The following is a 20,089-nucleotide window of genomic DNA, read 5'->3' as shown; positions in this document are numbered from 1 at the left end:
GAGGTGATATATGCCATCATGTGCCAGCAATGCCCCTCTGCCATGTACATTGGCCAAACCGTAGAGTCTCTACACAAAAGAAGAAATGGACACAAATCAGATGCCAAGAATTAGAACATTCAAAAACCAGTCGGAGAGCACTTCAATCTCCCTGGACACTCAATAACAGATGTAAAAGTGGCAATTCTTCAACAAAAAAACTTCAAAAACAGACTCCAATGAAAAACTGCAGAACTGGAATTAATTTGCAAACTGGACACCATCAAATTAGGCCTGAATAAAGACTGGGAGTGGATGGGTCACTACAAAAACTAATTTCCCCCTACTGTTACTCACACCTTCTTGTCAACTGTTTGAAAAGGGCCACCCTGATTACATTGGCCTCGTTACCACTACAAAAGTGATTTTTCCTCCCTTGGTATCCTACTGTTGAGAAGAGCCCACTTCCACTTTAATTGAATTGGCTTGTTGGAACTGACCCCCCACTTGGTAAGGCAACTCCCATCCTTTCATGTTCTGTGTATATATTCTGCCTACTGTATTTTCCACTCCATGCATCTGATCAAGTGGGTTTTAGCCCATGAAAGCGCATTCCCAAATAAATGTTAGTCTCTAAGGTGCCACAAGTACTCCTCGTTGTTTTTTTTAAAGACCCATGTATACTTAAAGACACAGCAGCTCATTTTTACAAAAGCAAGAAATATGTTTCAAATGCGAGAAGTACAGTTTGTTACACGGATTTGATTGCTGATAGGAAGATGGAACAAGCAAGCTGGATTTCTAGTAACACCATGAAAGCACCAAAGAAATATTCACATTTCCACAGGTAAGTGAGGCACTCGGAGCCCTTTATCCGACAGATTCCTCATGGGAAGTTAGGGAGCACTGAAACACTTCTTCAAAAGCATCCAGAAAAGGCTCAGTGATTTCGTCAACTGTGACATGTCTCTGGAGTTCTTCGCTCAGGGAGGTGACACCCGTCCCTTCGAGTCCACAAGGAACAATGTGATCAAACCATGTAAGATCTGTGCAGCAGTTCAGCGCCAGCCCATGAGAGGTTATATGCCTTCCACAATGGACACCTGAAAAGCAAAACATACATGTCACCTCGTTCAGTGCTATGTACCACATACCACCCCTCCCCCAAAGCCATCTTAAATGTCAGATCCCAAGGCCAGAAGGGACCATCGTGATCATCTAGCCTGATCTGTATAACACAAGCTACAGAACTTCCCCCAAATAACCCCTAGAGCAGATCTTTCAGAAAAACATCCAATCCTGATTGAAAAATTACCGGTCATGGACAATCCACTACAGCCCTTGGCAAGTTGTTCCAATGGTTAAATATCCCCTTCACACTAAGACTCCTATCCACCTTACCACATAAGTTGCCCAGCTGATGAGGCACCAATGCTGTAGTGCTTATCAGCAGCAAGGGCACTGAGACCACAGCCTATCACGTTCACCAATACGGTCTCAATGTTTCCTTGTACTCCCCCACCATCTGTTCTCTCATCTTACACTTCAACTGTAAGTTCTTTGGGGGCAGAGACCTGCCTGTCTGCACTGTATTTGTTACTGGGGTTCCCAGGCTCTATTATAATACAAATCTAGCCCAGGGCACTCAGTTCATTGTTATTGCAGAGACATGCAGGCATGGTGTGCAGTCCCTCATGAGGAAGTGAAATTCTTGTAAATATCTGCTTGTTAACTGGGCAAATCCTGCCTATTAGCAGGATTGGCTCTGGTAGCGAATGAGGGCAAAGGACAGCATGATGTGCCTGTTCGCAGTCATACAAAGTAGATCCCTGATTTTCCTGCTTTGCACTGCACAACAGGAGAGCTGGGATTCTACACTACTGTACTGGGACCATTGTTTTTAGAGAATCATAGAGCTTTACAGTAGCAGAAAATGTCCAGGAATTATTAAGGCCCACGTCCTGAAAGATTTACACAGGTGCACAATTTTAGTCAGAGGAGTAATCCAATGAGATTACACACACGAGTAATGGTACACACGTGCAAAACTCTTTCCAGGACTGAGGCATAAAAATGTAGTGCCTAGTGATTTACAAGTAACCTCTAAGATTATTAGAATTGAGATTAGCGTGCGGGGGGATCTCTATTATTTCAGTATGTGGACTGCCTGTAGCCACACTCCATGTATAATCAGGTCACTCTACCTGCTATTTTCCATGGATCTTTCACACAGCAGCACATGAAAGGAGAAGCAGTTTAATAAAGGCTACGCTACGGCCTTGTCTCTGCTAGAAAAGGATCTGCCAGTGTAACTATACCAGCAAACCATCTTAGTGGAGGTGCCGTTTGTACCAGGAAGAGTGCATTTGCTGGTATAATTTATATCAGTTCCCTAAATGAAATAAACGATATCAGCAAAAGCATGGTTTTGCTTGTATAACTGCATCTACATTTGTGCTTTTGCCACCACCATCAGGTCAGTTATGGGGTGTAATTTTTTCCACACTTGATAACGTAGCTACACTGGCAAAAATTTTAAGGGTAGATCAGGTCTATACTGTCAAAAACCTCTAGTGTGGACATATTTATATTAGTATAAAAGTGCTTATTGGATTTCCCTGACCAGGATAAACGATACCAGTATAAACACCGTTATAACTGTGTCTCCACTACCGCTTTACTGGCATATCTACGTTAGTAAAAAATCACACCCCAAACCAACACAGCAATGCCAGTAAGACTCATTAGAGGAGGGATCTCAAACATGCGGCCCGTGGGGTTATTTTCTGCGGCCCGCGAGCTCCTCGCGGCCCCCCCTCAGCGTTTACCTAGAGCGGCTCCGGCCCAACGCGCACTGGGGGCAGGGCAGGCTCCCTGCCTGCCCACCTTGCCCCCACGCCGCTCCGGGAAGCAGACGGAACCTGGGGAAGGAGGGGCGCAGGGATGTGTGTGGCTGTTGCTTCGGGCACCGCCCCAGCAGCTCCCATTGGCCACGAATGGAGAACCGCGGCCAATGGGAGCTGCTGGGGGTGGTGCCCGAAGCAACAGCCAGACACACCCCTGCGCCCCTCCTTCCCCAAGTTCCATCCGCTTCCTGGAGCGACGCGGGGGCAGGGCAGGAAGGCAGGGACCCTGCCCTGTCCCCGGTGCGCGTCAGGCCGAGACCCAACACCCGAACCCCTCCTGCAGCCCAACCACCTGCCCTGAGCCCCCTGCCTCACCCTTCACTCTGATCCCCTGCCACACCCCTCACCCCTCCTGCACCCCTCACCCCAACTCCCTGCCCTGAGCCCCCGCCACACCCCTGGGGGCAGGGAGGGGGCAGAATTGGGGTGGGGATTTCAGGGAAGGGGTTCGAATGGGGGCAGGGAAGGGGTGGGAAGAGGTGGGGCAGGGGCGGGGCCTCGTGGAAGGGGTGGAGTGGGGGCGGAGTGGAGTCTGACTGTATAGTGCTACCCAAGTTACCTGTGTTGACTGGATCACTGTAAGGTCATTAATGTAGCAAAAGCCTGTCCCCATGGCAGAATGAAGTCCAGCAGTCCCAAAGGTCAGCCTGCAACAGAGGCGATCCCACAGCTCCTTGTTCATCCCATTCCGTACCAGGATTTCAATCTGCGCTTTTGTTTTAGGGTCTGCAAAAGAAAAACGAAGGTTCTGTTCCCACTGCTCAAGGAGGATCTGATGGAACAATTACTGCTGCAGTGCAGTTTGTGTTACAATAATTCTCACTAATTCACAGGATAGGAAGAAGTGGTCTCTGTTTCCACAACCCAAGCTCTTTTAGAATACAAGTTCTATGTTGGTGTAAGAAAGGATCACTCTTTGCTCTAACCTTTGTCACTTCTAACATGTTCTCTATTCAAACATATTTAACAATGCATAGGCTTGGAAGTAGTAGATTTTTATTGGTAAATGTCAATTTCACCATATACACACAAATCAACACAAAGATTCCCATCTATAATAATCAAAATGTACATATAGGCAAAGAAAGAAAAATGCTGCTTGAGAACTTGCTAGAATTTGAGTCAAGGCTCAAATTTACTTTGTATATTTTGACAAGTGATGTTGACTAGTTGTGTTTTAGCAGTTACAAAGCTTTAACTTTCTGAATCTCAACATCTACAGTGATTATTCTTCGCTGACCTTCCTATTGTCTGAAATACCCCATAATTTCCTGCCGCTGTGAAAAGTTATAGATTAAAGTCAGAAAAATGCTTAAAAAACAAACATTTTTCATATTATCCATCAAACTGACAAAGTCAAATTCTGCCAGGTCTAATTATGCATGACTTAATTATTAAGGAAGTGAATTGTACTCCAGAAGATGTTCCTTTCCAAAGTTAAGACCCAGAACCAGACAGCTTAGAGTAGTTCATATTTCAAAGAGTTGCAACAAAATTGCTTGTCAGCTGCACCAGGAATTGGGAATTTTAAAAGACTTGAGTAAATTTTCAAAGGCACCCGTTAGTCTGTGGGAGTTGGGCTCCAAGGGTGCCTTTCAAAACACTACCCCCTACAGTATTAGGTAATCTTATTAGTTTCTAGCGGCTAACGCAGAACCATTCCCTAGTGCTTTGTCCAGTTTAGCTTTAAGTTACTCAAGCAGAGGATATGCCGTGTTGTTGTAGCTGTGTTGGTCCCAGGATATTAGAGAGACAAGGTGGGTGAAATGATATTGTTCATTGGACCAACGTCTGATGGTGAGAGAGACAAGCAGAGGAGTCAAGCAACAATTGAGTCGGTGTCACAGTCAGGACATGTTCGGGATATTCAAGTTACATTCAGCCTCAGAAATGTGGTTTGGATCTGTGAGTACCCACAATAGTCAAAAAAAGGATAGGACAAGATTTGTTTTTATGTAGGGGAATGTAAATATGAATGCACACGCAGCTTCAGTGTCTCCAAGTAGTGACAAAATTACTACTGTCGTGTACCAATAATTTAATCAGAATTGTAAAAAATATTTTCAAATATAAAACCCAGCATTCATGCAATGTGAAGACTGCACAGTTCATTATAAACTCTGGCATTGCAAAGCAGAAACTGCAGTTCCAACAGCAACTTTTATTGCTTGATTTGAAGCAAGGCTGAATTATATAAATTAGAGGTTTATCCAGAAGAAGAAAAGAGTGTGGTTCTCAAACGATTGTAGTGGTGACCCCTTTCCCATAGCTAGCCTCTGAGTGTGACCCCCCCTTATAAATTAAAAACACTTGTTTACTTATTTAACACCATTATAAATGCTGGGGGCAAAGCAGGGTTTGGGGTGGAGGCTGACAGCTCGCGACGCCCCATGTAATAACCTCACGACCCCGAGGGGTCACGACCTCCAGTTTGAGAACCCCTGGTGTACACTGTATTTGCACTACATGGTACAGATGAACCATTTACTCTTTGGGGTAAAGTATTACTGCTCATTACAAAAGGCACATCTTTCTATGTCTTATGCTGCACAGCAGCTCATTAACATTGAAGTTGGACCCTTTTTATTTCTAACTGTGCAACCTCAGCATGTTTTCTGCATGGATTTTCCTAGTGTTTTCTGGGGGAAGCTGGAAGTGTGGAAGCTGGTTTTAGAAGACATTTCTCCAACTTACAGGCTCACTACTCCATAGCTATTCCATTTGCAACCCTTACAAGTTCTGCTTTCTACTGCTGAATTCCACAAACCAATACGTGTGCACTTCCATATTTGTATTGCACTAGCATACATAGTATAGTCAAGTGTGCGTGTGTAAACTTTATTTTTCTACTGCACATATCCAACATTCAATTTTGAATGATTGAACAAAATCTGTTTTGATTTAATCTAAGCTATGGAAGTCATCCTCAATAAGCACAAAGTCCTTATCAACTTTTATGCTTCAGAGCTCAGCTGTTTCTTTTTACAACTGGGGAACGGGGAGGAATGTTTCACTCTCACCCAACAGTCAAACTGTCAAATGCAATTGGACTTTGGGTAGAGACCAGTATGGGAAGTTTACAAGAATGCTGCCAATTTAAATTCTCTAAAATAGACTTAAACAGCATGCTTTGATTTGGTCTCCAATTCCTTTAATAGCGTATTTCTTCTCCCCTGTTTACATTTATGCAAATCTTTTCTGCAAGGGAGAAGTTTTGCAGAAGAACGATGAAACTGACTAGACAAAATAAAAAAAGATTGAGAATTTTTTTTGCTAGCTTTTAAATTACAGTATTTTTAGGTGTGACCTGTCACTATAGTACATACAACATTCAGACAAATGATCTTTCAAATCATGTCCCTTTAAGCCTACAATTAGAAAATTCTATATAAAAAAAGATGCAATTGAAACTAGTATGTAACTTTAGAGTTTAGCCACACACTTATGCACATGATTAACTTTACCAATGGAGTAGTCCCACCAGACTTGAAGTGTTTCCAGAATTGGGCCCATAACCATTATTTATATTATAGTAGCATCCAGGGGCCCCAATAAGAATCAGGGTGCTATCTGAACATATAGGAAGAGGTGGTTCATACAATGAGGAGCTTACAAACTAGCTTAAAACAAGATGCAACAAGTGGGCATAAAAGAAAGGAATGAACTAGATAATCATAGGGGTATATGGTCACAGACTAACCATATGCACAATTTAATAGCTCAAATCATTGTGCTGAGATATTTTGTGGGTTTTTTTTTAAATTCAGAGATTGAAAAAAAAAATAAGATTAGCATTCCTCACTGGCCACGTACCAAGTGAACTATAATAGAAACAAACAGTACCCAGACAATTTAATATTTTTAAATAGGTCAGAAAATCCAGGTCAGAATTAGAGACTGTATGCAAATATTTGCCATTTATAATGGCAGAAGGACAAGATGGGAGATCTCTGTGTAAGCTTGAAACTTCTCTCACAGAAGTTGGTCCAATTACCTCTCGTACCTTGTCTTTCTAGTGTGGGCACTGACACTTAACCAGAAGAATGACTCAGAGGTCCTTGTATGTAACCATCATACAACTGAAGACAGTGTCAAACTCTCTCTCATGGTCAAAAGCCTCCAATCCATTGTCCAACCTGTTACTTAGAAAAATCCCATTTGATTGACAGTGAACTGACTCATCATTATGCTTGCCAACAAGTGGTCCATTATTTCAAAGATTCATGCTGATGATCAATAGGGCTATTGAACAATAATTGACATGCTCCTCATTGAGTACACATTCTGGGAGGATATTTCCTTCAAAATACTTTCCTTCCATGACAGAAAAATCCAGTTAGATCTAAATAATTTAACTAGGCTTAGATATATTCCCTACCTGATTCCTCAAAACCAGTACAAATCTACCCCAGGAAAGCTGAAACTGCTTCTATTTGGTCAAGGTCCCCACTGCTGTTTTTAAACTGCTGGCAGTACCTTTTTCTGCCTCTGCTAGGATTATTTGTATGGCAACTAACAATGTCTAGTTTGTTGCTTCTTTATTATGGAATTAGATTAGACCCAACTGCTGAAATGACTGGGAATACGAGTGAAATTAAATGCAGCGCATTTTACCAAGGACTCTATGGTATGTCTACACAGCTGCCGGGAGCGAGTCTCGACAGACTCACACTTGCAGGGCTTGGGCTAGCGTGCTAAAAATAGCTCTGTAGACACTGCTTTGACATTTGGGCTCCCTAGGCTCCACAGGCCAAACCCGAACAGCTACACTGCTATTTGTAAGCATGCTACTGGAAGCCCCACTAAAACAAGTCTGTCCACACAGGCTACAAGAATTGCTCCCAGAAGCTGTGTAGACACATCCTCTGAGGTCCATGTCAACTAGAAAGGCTTGCAATAAAATTAAAAGCAAATCAGATTAAAAGTTGATTTTTTTTAATGGCCTAGTCTCTAAGAAGCCAAGTATCCATGAGTTTTATCTGGACGCAGAGTCAATACGTGAATATCTCTGGTAGCACACTTCTACAGAAACCACAAGAACACAGAAACAACTTCCTTTGAAATAAACAGTAGTTGGATGAAGTCAGCTGCCCAGCATGTTTTGCAACTAACTATTTTAAATTTAAGTTTGATTCAGTTGGGGTTGGTCCTGCTTTGAGCAGCGGGTTGGATTAACTGACCTCCTGAGGTCTCTTCCAACCCTAATCTTCTATGATTACAAGTGAATTTGATGACACAGAAGTAGGTTTGTTGTCTTGTTACTATGGAAGTCAGCAACAAAAGCCTCTTTCTTAAAGAGGCATTAATTTGGAGTTATCAAGAGCATAATTTAAATACTGTACCTAACCTGCAGTTGTATCCTCACAGGCAGGCCCTTGTACCCACCTGGAGCCCTACTAGTTCAATGGACTCTAAAAGTGATCTGATAGCAGATCTGTTAGCTTTAGCCAATATAATTGTTACTCAAGAAGCTTTCTAATTGGTGCACATTAGAGCAGGGTAACAGTAATGGAAGACTTAAGTTACAGGACGATGGACCTTGATGGCAGGGGGAAGTTTGAAGAAATCTGCTACATCCTCAAGTAGGCCACGCAACCTGCCTAAATAGCTTCATAGCAACATTGCGATTTGTGGTTCAGGACACCCAGTTAAAGAGCAACGTCTTGTTTCATTCTCCAGAATGAGGAAGCTCATGACTTTCACTGAGATAATCCACATGGTCTCTGAGACCAACTGTCACTTACTACACAAATTAGGTTTGACTCAATTTTTTTGTTTGTTTTTAAACCTTGGCTTAAAAACAAACAAGTTATGCTGGTGCAATATTATCGCTGTGGTAGAACTGAAGTGAGGAAAGTCAAAGTTATGGTTCCAACTTCAACAATAACTCAGCTGCACTAAACACAAGTCAGATATGAATGGGTAAACTATACAAATGCAGTGCTACCAAGATTACCCAAAATGCTGCTTCCTGAAATAGGTATCATAGGACATGACCTATAACAGGGCTCGGCAACGTTCAGCATGCGGCTCGCCAGGGTAAACACCCTGGCGGGCTGGGTCAGTTTTACTTACCTGTTGACGTGGCAGGTTCGGCCGATCGCGACCCCCACTGGCCGCGGTTCGCCGTCCCGGGCCAATGGGGGCAGTGAGAAGCTGCGGCCAGCACATCGCTCGCCCACGCCACTTCTCGCCGCCCCCATTGGCCCGGGACGGCGAACCGCGGCCAGTGGGGGCCGCGATCGGCCGAACCTGCCGCGTCAGCAGGTAAATAAAACTGGCCCGGCCCGCCAGGATGCTTATCCTGGCGAGCCGTGTGCCGAACGTTGCCGACCCCTGACCTATAACATTGACCATTCCCCTCTATTATCCAAAAATTAGATTCACTGTCCCCCACTGTATCAAACAATGGATGTTATATACATGTATGCAAGGGGACTAAATGGATTGATGCTGTGGGAAAATGTAAGATCCAGCTATAGCACTGAACATGAAAAAACCCTACAAGTAATTATATTGAGCTTAGCTGCCTTTGAGCATTTGATACACACCATATTTACTACAGAGCACCCATTCACCATGACTCACAGACAGCAACATCTCTCAAAAACTGATGTTCTGTCTGGAGCAGCTGTTCAGACAAAGCACTCTGACAACAAGAAGTAGTGTGGTATTAATTAACTGGAGACTTCCATTTTTATTAGTTGTCAACCAAGAGTACACTTTGTTAACGCTTGGGACAATTTTTAAATGGGCATTTAGCAAAGTGAATTTTCAAGTTAAGACTGGATTTTTCCGCCTACCTACCTGAATTTAAAACAATTCAGGAAGATGTTCAAGGTCAGAACATTAAATTCAAATTAAAGTGGATGCAGTGACCCAGGTACATTATACTTTAAACAAACTACAGGGAGGAGCCAGCCAGAGACTCCAGCTAGTAAAAGTGACCAAAGAAGGGACCCACAGACGCAGATATCATCAGAATTTTCTAGTTTTGACTGGACCTTCTCCACTCCGTGCTAACTGGCTATTTGTTCCAATGCTTCCCCTCCCCCCGTTTTCATCTCAGCCTTATACCGGCCTTTCCTGGCCTTCACTTCTCCCCTGCAACGCACATACACCATTTGTCCTTTAAAGTTATTCTATGCACAGTTAAATATGGATGGCCCCATTTTCAGAGCTGCTACAACTGACTTCAATGGGAGCTGCAGGTGCTTGGAACACCTTTAAAAACTTTCGCCAAGAAGTTACTTCCTCAGTGAACCTTGATGTAAAATTTGGGCCCCTTTAACAGACTTTTAAAGAACGTCAATAAGGCATTCTGAATACACTTCAGCTGAAAAACTAGCTGCCCTATTTCCTTGACATTTCCCAAGACTTTCTTAAAGATTTCTCCACACCTCCTGAGGTTTGGCATCAAAGACACTGAAGAAATACCCGCGGGGCCAGGCTCCCACTGCCGCGGGGGGAGGAAGCGGCCGATGGCCAAGCTCGGCGGCTGCGGCTCTGGCGCCTGGGCCCAAACCCCCCGAGCCGGGGCCTGCTGCAGGGACCCAGCAGCGCACACGCTGTGCCCAGCCCCTGGCCAGTCGCATCTGGGCTGCTGCCCAGCTGGTGCTATCGCGCAGCAGCCCGGGGGCGGAGGCATCGGCAGCCCAGCCCCGTTCGTTCCCCTGCGGGACCCGAGCGGGACGGGGGGGCTGGGGCCTGCTGCCCCCACTCCGGGGCCGCTGTGGGATAGTACCAGCTGGGCAGCAGCCCAGACACAACTGGCCAGGGGTTGGGCCCAGCGTGCGCACTGCTGGGTCCCCGCAGCAGGCCCCGGCTCGGGGGATTCGGGCCCGGGCGCCAGAGCCGCAGCAGCCAAGCTTGGCCATCGGCTGCTTCCTCCCGCCACGGCAGTGGGAGCTGCAGCAGCAGCTGCTCCCAAGTCCCGCTGCCCGGGGGGGAGAACAGCCGCCGCCTGGCCCTGTGGGCCGCCCCCCTCCTCTCCCTACCACCAACTGAGTCCTGCCTGCTCGGGGCCAGGCCGGACTCTCACTCACCCTGGCCCCGCGCTTCCCCTGAGTCTCCCGGGCCTCCCTCCAGCGCTTGTGGAGGAAGGATTTTTTTTTTGCTCCGCCCATGTCACCCTCCCCCCCTCCCCCCGCGTCCCGATATTTGACTTGGGTGATCTGGTCACCCTATTATTGGACAGTTTCAGCTTTGTTATCTATATCAGACAAACTAAGAGAAGACAGAGTCGCATTCATCCCCATCATGCTATCTTGGACAGACTGCAGATAAAGTATTACATACACAGTGAAGGAAACAGGTGAATAAAATGGGTTAAAAGGAAAAAATAGGAGGGAGCCATGGTCAAAACAAAAAGAGCTCAATGAACACTACTAGAAGGGCAGTTTCAGTGCTGTGAAAGGGTGGAAGTCAGACTGGAAGTGATCCAAGTACAGTAGGTTATTTTGGGAGAAGTGGCTGGATAAAAATAACTGATGTGCTTCAGAGCCCACCTAGACTGAAGGTTCTACAAAGACGGTGTGAGTATCAGGAAATGCAGTACCGTCCATCTATTTCTGATTTTTGGACAACAGGGTTAAATCCATCTCAGTTGTAAGTACACTGAAATCAGTAGTGCTGGTCCAAGGATGAATTCACACCAAGGAGCTTCTGGGCTTACCCCTGAATTCCATGAATAATGTTACATCAGTATTGGATTTCACCTGCCAGCACTAGTCTCACCCTCTTTACTACCACCTCTCAGGATACCAGATAAATCACCAGAGAGTACTGAACTGTCAGGGCTCAGCCCTGCTGGGTGTAACATATACAAAGACCAGCTTCCAGTGGAGACAAGTTTAATACAGAGCCCATGGCTAGAAGGAGGTTCCATTTTGTATCACTTAGTATGGCTGCGGTCAACACATCACGGTGAATCTCAGTATAAAATTTCAGCTAAACAGTTAGTGAGTCTAGCCACCATTTGTGATGCCTTAATAATGGCTGTTTAACTCTAGACACCAGTTGGCAGACAAGACCTGGCATAACTCCAACACTGGTTTTAACTGACCTCTGGTTAGTGCTCACTCAAGCTGTAGTATTGCAAAGCCTCCTTACGTGTGACGTTCCCCTGGTGTTATCCGGACTGGTGATCTGCTAGGTCACTCCAAACCTTGACTCTGGGGGCCAGCCTGACCCTGCTCTGCTGTGAGAACCCCCACTCCTGGGCTGTTCACATACAGCCTCTGGCATGTAAACTGCTCCTTGGATTGTGCAACCAAATGACACTAGCCAATATCTCCGGTCCCAGACACAATCCTAGAAACCTTCGTCTTGCAGTGTCCAGTTATGCCCACTGGATGCTGCAAGCTTATGAGAGTTTGTCAATTTAACAAAGCAATTGATATGTACCAGGCTTTTACCCCAAGGGGACTCTCTGACATGCTTCAAACCAAACGCACTGCTTCAGGTAGAACAAACAGATTTATTAACTACAGAGATAAATTTTAAGTGATTACAAGTCAAAACATAAGTCGGATTTGGTCAAATGAAATAAAGGCAAAACACATTCTAAGCTGATCTCAACACTTTCAGTGTTTCAGTGTTACAAATTTAGATGCTTCTCACCACAGGCTGGCTGGTTGCCCTTCAGCTAGGCTTTCCCCTTTGATCAGCGCTTCAGTCGCTTGGTGGTGATGTCTGTAGAGGGAGGTGGAAGAGAGAGGAAGAGCACGGCAAACGTCTCTCCCTTTTATCATGTTCTTTTTTCCCTCTTGGCTCTGCCCGCCCCCCCTTGAGAGTCAGGTGAGCATTACCTCATCGCAGTCCCAAACTGACCAAGGAAAGGGCGGTGACTCACTTGAGAGTGCAACAGATCCTTTCTTGCTACCTAGGCCAGTGTCCTTTGTTCCTGTGAGGTTGGGCTGGGTTTGTCCCATACATGCCCTGATGAGGTATGAACTGCCCCTCTGCTCTTGGAGAGTTTTTGTCTGGGCTTGTTTTAAGCTACGAGGACACATTTTCAGTCTCATAACTACATACATAAAATTACAACCTATAACATTACTAGAACAATAATTACTATAACATTACAACAATGCTCAGTGCATCATGAGCCTGCCAAAGACACCAGACATGACAAACTTTGCATACCACACTATCATATTATAAGGATGAACATGGGGGTGCAGGGTGTTCCCTCGAGGTACAGAATGTCACATGTATTCAAGAAATGAGATATCTGGGTGTGCATGCAGTGCAGAGTACATTTTAAATGTAAAAAAGAATTTGAATTTGCTGCAATTACATTGGCCAGTTTAAATGAACTATAATGGCCCTCCCCTATCCTCCCCTGATGACATTAAGCTAGGCAATCTAAGCCCTCATTATTTCACTGATCACTGTTAAGAATTCTTTGCCTCCTCTGGCTGTCCATCCACTGTGGCCCCCACACTGGGATCAGTGGACAAGTCCCTTGAGAGTTGAACATTCTTGAAGGCTGAATCTTAATTTGATACGTGGAGGAGTCTCTGCAAGTGTTTTGGGTATAGAAAGGTATGTGATTGGGGGGTGGGGCGCAGATGCTATGGAAAGCCTCAACTTGCTCCAAATCCCGACAGTAGAACCTCGGCGTTACCGACACCTTGGGAATGGAGGTTGTCCGTAACTTTGAAATGTTTGTAACTCTGAATGACGCTCCGGATCCAGCAGCTGACACTCCAGGCCACGCTTCAGCAGCAGCTGAGCTGCTCCCTACACAGCCCCTGCAGGAGTTTGCAAGCTCGTCCCCCTATCTGCAGAGGTGTGTCTGAAAACAGCCCGTCCCCCTCCGGGCGGGAGGTGGGGTGAAAGCAATGCAGACCCAGCGCTGCTCCTGCTGCCTTGGACTGGCAACCCCAGTGTCTTGCTGTGAGTGGCTGCCCGGTGTGTGGGGGTGGGAGTGGGGTGGAGACAAATGACCCAGATGTGCCTACCTTTAAGATGTAATACAGGTACAGTACAGTATTTGCTTTTTTTGAAGCGGGGGGGTGTCTCTGCTGCTGCCTGATTGGTTACTTACGGCTTCACTTGGAGTCCGGTTGACCGTAGGGTGACCAGACGTCCCAATTTTATCGGGACTGTCCCAATATTTCCTTGTTTGTCCCACGTCCCGACCGACATGCGGTCGGGACACTGGACAAACAAGGAAATGCGCCGGAGCCTGGAAGTGCTCGCACCCCCACCCCCGCCCCGACTCCACTCCCTCCTCCCCCGATTGGCTCCCTCCCCGAATCCCCGCCTCTTCCCCGGGCTCACCATTCCCCCTCCCTCCACAAGCGCTGGAGGGAGGCCCAGGAGACTCAGAAGAAGCGCGGGGCCGGGGTGAGTAAGAGTCCGGCCTGGCCCCGAGCAGGCAGGACTCAGTTGGGTGGTTGGGAGAGGAGGGGGGCGGCCCGCGGGGCCAGGCGGCGGCTGTTCTCCCCGCCCGGGCAGCAGGACTCGGGAGCAGCCACTGCTGCAGCTCCCACTGCCGCGGGGGAGGAAGCGGCCATGGCGCTTAGCGGCTGCGGCTCTGCCGGGCCTTAATCCCCCGAGCCTGGGCCTGCTGCGGGGACCCAGCAGCGTGCACGCTGCGCGCGCCCAGCCCCTGGCCAGTCACGTCTGGGCTGCTGCCCAGCTGGTACTATCCCGCGGCGGCCCCGATGGGCAGCCCAGCCCCATTCATTCCCCTGCGGGACCCGAGCGGGACGGGGGGGCTGGGGCCTGCTGCCCCCACTCCGGGGCCGCTGTGGGATAGTACCAGCTGGGCAGCAGCCCAGACACAACTGGCCAGGGGCTGGGCGCAAGCAGCGTGCGCACTGCTGGGTCCCCGCAGCAGGCCCCGGCTCGGGGGATTCGTGCCCGGGCGCCAGAGCCGCAGCAGCCGAGCTTGGCCATCGGCCGCTTCCTCCCGCCACGGCAGTGGGAGCTGCAGCAGCAGCTGCTCCCAAGTCCCGCTGCCCGGGGGGAACAGCCGCCGCCTGGCCCCGCGGGCCGCCCCCCTCCTCTCCCTACCACCCGACTGAGTCCTGCCTGCTCGGGGCCAGGCCGGACTCTCACTCACCCTGGCCCCGCGCTTTCCCTGCGTCTCCCGGGCCTCCCTCCAGCGCTTGTGGAGGAAGGATTTTTTTTTGCTCCGCCCATGTCACCCTCCCCCCACGTCCCGATATTTGACTTGGGTGATCTGGTCACCCTATTATTGGACAGTTTCAGCTTTGTTATCTATATCAGACAAACTAAGAGAAGACAGAGTCGCATTCATCCCCATCATGCTATCTTGGACAGACTGCAGATAAAGTATTACATACACAGTGAAGGAAACAGGTGAATAAAATGGGTTAAAAGGAAAAAATAGGAGGGAGCCATGGTCAAAACAAAAAGAGCTCAATGAACACTACTAGAAGGGCAGTTTCAGTGCTGTGAAAGGGTGGAAGTCAGACTGGAAGTGATCCAAGTACAGTAGGTTATTTTGGGAGAAGTGGCTGGATAAAAATAACTGATGTGCTTCAGAGCCCACCTAGACTGAAGGTTCTACAAAGACGGTGTGAGTATCAGGAAATGCAGTACCGTCCATCTATTTCTGATTTTTGGACAACAGGGTTAAATCCATCTCAGTTGTAAGTACACTGAAATCAGTAGTGCTGGTCCAAGGATGAATTCACACCAAGGAGCTTCTGGGCTTACCCCTGAATTCCATGAATAATGTTACATCAGTATTGGATTTCACCTGCCAGCACTAGTCTCACCCTCTTTACTACCACCTCTCAGGATACCAGATAAATCACCAGAGAGTACTGAACTGTCAGGGCTCAGCCCTGCTGGGTGTAACATATACAAAGACCAGCTTCCAGTGGAGACAAGTTTAATACAGAGCCCATGGCTAGAAGGAGGTTCCATTTTGTCTCACTTAGTATGGCTGCGGTCAACACATCACGGTGAATCTCAGTATAAAATTTCAGCTAAACAGTTAGTGAGTCTAGCCACCATTTGTGATGCCTTAATAATGGCTGTTTAACTCTAGACACCAGCTGGCAGACAAGACCTGGCATAACTCCAACACTGGTTTTAACTGACCTCTGGTTAGTGCTCACTCAAGCTGTAGTATTGCAAAGCCTCCTTACGTGTGACGTTCCCCTGGTGTTATCCGGACTGGTGATCTGCTAGGTCACTCCAAACCTTGACTCTGGGGGCCAGCCTGACCCTGCTCTGCTGTGAGAACCCCCACTCCTGGGCTGTTCACATACAGCCTCTGGCATGTAAACTGCTCCTTGGATTGTGCAACCAAATGACACTAGCCAATATCTCCGGTCCCAGACACAATCCTAGAAACCTTCGTCTTGCAGTGTCCAGTTATGCCCACTGGATGCTGCAAGCTTATGAGAGTTTGTCAATTTAACAAAGCAATTGATATGTACCAGGCTTTTACCCCAAGGGGACTCTCTGACATGCTTCAAACCAAACACACTGCTTCAGGTAGAACAAACAGATTTATTAACTACAGAGATAAATTTTAAGTGATTACAAGTCAAAACATAAGTCGGATTTGGTCAAATGAAATAAAGGCAAAACACATTCTAAGCTGATCTCAACACTTTCAGTGTTTCAGTGTTACAAACTTAGATGCTTCTCACCACAGGCTGGCTGGTTGCCCTTCAGCTAGGCTTTCCCCTTTGATCAGCGCTTCAGTCGCTTGGTGGTGATGTCTGTAGAGGGAGGTGGAAGAGAGAGGAAGAGCATGGCAAACGTCTCTCCCTTTTATCATGTTCTTTTTTCCCTCTTGGCTCTGCCCGCCCCCACTTGAGAGTCAGGTGAGCATTACCTCATCGCAGTCCCAAACTGACCAAGGAAAGGGCGGTGACTCACTTGAGAGTGCAACAGATCCTTTCTTGCTACCTAGGCCAGTGTCCTTTGTTCCTGTGAGGTTGGGCTGGGTTTGTCCCATACATGCCCTGATGAGGTATGAACTGCCCCTCTGCTCTTGGAGAGTTTTTGTCTGGGCTTGTTTTAAGCTACGAGGACACATTTTCAGTCTCATAACTACATACATAAAATTACAACCTATAACATTACTAGAACAATAATTACTATAACATTACAACAATGCTCAGTGCATCATGAGCCTGCCAAAGACACCAGACATGACAAACTTTGCATACCACACTATCATATTATAAGGATGAACATGGGGGTGCAGGGTGTTCCCTCGAGGTACAGAATGTCACATGTATTCAAGAAATGAGATATCTGGGTGTGCATGCAGTGCAGAGTACATTTTAAATGTAAAAAAGAATTTGAATTTGCTGCAATTACATTGGCCAGTTTAAATGAACTATAATGGCCCTCCCCTATCCTCCCCTGATGACATTAAGCTAGGCAATCTAAGCCCTCATTATTTCACTGATCACTGTTAAGAATTCTTTGCCTCCTCTGGCTGTCCATCCACTGTGGCCCCCACACTGGGATCAGTGGACAAGTCCCTTGAGAGTTGAACATTCTTGAAGGCTGAATCTTAATTTGATATGTGAAGGAGTCTCTGCAAGTATTTTGGGTATAGAAAGGTATGTGATTGGGGGGTGGGGCGCAGATGCTATGGAAAGCCTCAACTTGCTCCAAATCCCGACAGTAGAACCTCGGCGTTACCGACACCTTGGGAATGGAGGTTGTCCGTAACTTTGAAATGTTTGTAACTCTGAATGACGCTCCGGATCCAGCAGCTGACACTCCAGGCCACGCTTCAGCAGCAGCTGAGCTGCTCCCTACACAGCCCCTGCAGGAGTTTGCAAGCTCCTCCCCCTACCTGCAGAGGTGTGTCTGAAAACAGCCGGTCCCCCTCCCGGCGGGAGGTGGGGTGAAAGCAATGCAGACCCAGCGCTGCTCCTGCTGCCTTGGACTGGCAACCCCAGTGTCTTGCTGTGAGTGGCTGCCCCGTGCGTGGGGGTGGGTGTGGGGTGGAGACAAATGGCCCAGATGTGCCTACCTTTAAGATGTAATACAGGTACAGTACAGTATTTGCTTTTTTTGAAGCGGGGGGGTGTCTCTGCTGCTGCCTGATTGGTTACTTACGGCTTCACTTGGAGTCCGGTTGACCGTAGGGTGACCAGACGTCCCAATTTTATCGGGACTGTCCCGATATTTCCTTGTTTGTCCCACGTCCCGACCGACATGCGGTCGGGACACTGGACAAACAAGGAAATGCGCCGGAGCCTGGAAGTGCTCGCACCCCCACCCCCGCCCCGACTCCACCCCCTCCTCCCCCGATTGGCTCCCTCCCCGAATCCCCGCCTCTTCCCCGGGCTCACCATTCCTCCTCCCTCCGCAAGCGCTGGAGGGAGGCCCAGGAGACTCAGAGGAAGCACGGGGCCGGGGTGAGTAAGAGTCCGGCCTGGCCCCGAGCAGGCAGGACTCAGTTGGTGGTTGGGAGAGGAGGGGGGCGGCCCGCGGGGCCAGGCGGCGGCTGTTCTCCCCGCCCGGGCAGCAGGACTCGGGAGCAGCCACTGCTGTAGCTCCCACTGCTGCGGGGGGAGGAAGCGGCCATGGCGCTTGGCGGCTGCGGCTCTGCTGGGCCCGAATCCCCCGAGCCTGGGCCTGCTGCGGGGACCCAGCAGCGCGCACGCTGCGCGCGCCCAGTCCCTGGCCAGTCACGTCTGGGCTGCTGCCCAGCTGGTACTATCCCGCGGCGGCCCCGGGGCGGAGGCATCGGCAGCCCAGCCCCATTCATTCCCCTGCGGGACCCGAGCGGGACGGGGGGGCTGGGGCCTGCTGCCCCCACTCTGGGGCCGCCGCGGGATAGCACCAGCTGGGTGCTATCCCGCTATCACTACAGGAGCCATGCCACCACAGTGGCCCTTACTATTGCTAAACATCCACTCAGAAGCGGTGCCTCACATCGCACTGGGGAACGCCTAGTTTGCGATTACTAATTATATCCGGTTTAACAGTTTATAAAGTTATATTGACTGTAGCACCACCAATTTGTATGGTACTACCTAGAAAAGGTTCTACCCCCTGGAGTCTAGCATTTACCCAAACAAAACTACAGATCAGACCCTTAGATTATAAAAATACTTAAAGTAGAAAACTTACTTTTATAGCACTGTTCAGACTTCTTAGTTTATACAGTGTTGTAAGGATCCTTCTATTTTATGAGGCACCTTGCAATGCTTTTTAGCCCTCAAATACAGAGGAGAACCAGTTCAAGAGACAGAAATGAAAGTTCCTTCCAGGCATCTTGTAACGAGAGCATGGAGTAAGGAAGCCCTTTCAACACAGTTGAGCAGTGAACACCCTGAACTCGATGTGGTGGAGTAATTTTTGATAGTTATTTCTCTCAATAGTTTGGAAGAAAACAATAGTCACTGAAAATGTGCAGATGGTAAACAATGAAGAGGACAGGTCACTGATACAGAGTGATCTGGATTGCTTGGTAAACTGTGTGCAAGCAAACTGTTTTTAATATGGCTAAATATAAATGTGTACATCTAGAAACGGGGGGGGGGGGGGAGGGGGAGGAGGGGGAAGTGAGCCAAAAACTTACAGAATGGGGAATTCTATCCTGGGAAGCAGTGATTGTCCACCACAACCTCCAAATCATTTTTCAGTCAGCTGAACATGAGTTCCCACTGTGATGCTGTTTCCAAAAGAGCTAATGCAATCCTGGGATGCACAAATAGGGGAATCTCAAGTAGGAGTAGAGATGTTATTTTATCTCTACATCTGGCAACAGTGCAACCAGTCCTGGAATACTGTGTCCAGTTCTGATGCCCGCGATTCAAGAAGGATGTTGATACACTGGAGAGGGTTCAGAGACTTGATTAGACACCAAGAATCTACATAGGGAATAAATATTTAATAGAGGGCTCCTCAATCTATCAGAGAAAGGTATAACATGATCCAATGGCTAGAACAGGGGTCGGCAACCTTTCAGAAGTGGTGTGCCAAGTCTTCATTTATTCACTCTAATTTAAGGTTTCACGTGCCAGTAATACATTTTAACGATTTTAGAAGGTCTCTTTCTATAAGTCTATAATATATAACTAAACTACTGTTGTATGTAAAGTAAATAAGGTTTTTAAAATGTTTAAGAAGCTTCATTTAAAATTAAAATAAGAAGCAGAGCCCCCCGGACTGGTGGCAAGGACCCGGGCAGTGTGAGTGCCACTGAAAAATCAGCTCCCGTGCCGCCTTTGGCACAC

At 47.6% G+C, this 20,089-nt stretch overlaps 1 long non-coding RNA gene and 1 pseudogene across 1 annotated transcript; both read right to left on the bottom strand.

The window, feature by feature from the left end:
* LOC122173114 (cathepsin G-like) overlaps nucleotides 1–20,089 on the bottom strand; it is a 181,541-nt pseudogene that overhangs the window by 97,765 nt on the left and 63,687 nt on the right.
* Nucleotides 722–13,989, bottom strand: LOC135975236 (uncharacterized). Its single transcript, XR_010592172.1, has 3 exons — nucleotides 12,507–13,989; nucleotides 3,445–3,611; nucleotides 722–1,082 (listed from the first exon to the last, which is right to left on the bottom strand). It is a non-coding gene; the product is annotated as an uncharacterized LOC135975236 (long non-coding RNA).

Source organism: Chrysemys picta, chromosome 13 (genome assembly GCF_011386835.1).
Source record: "Chrysemys picta bellii isolate R12L10 chromosome 13, ASM1138683v2, whole genome shotgun sequence".
Lineage (NCBI taxonomy): Eukaryota > Metazoa > Chordata > Testudines > Emydidae > Chrysemys > Chrysemys picta.
The sequence above is the reverse complement of the archived record's forward strand: the minus strand, read 5'-3'. Positions and strand labels throughout refer to the sequence as shown.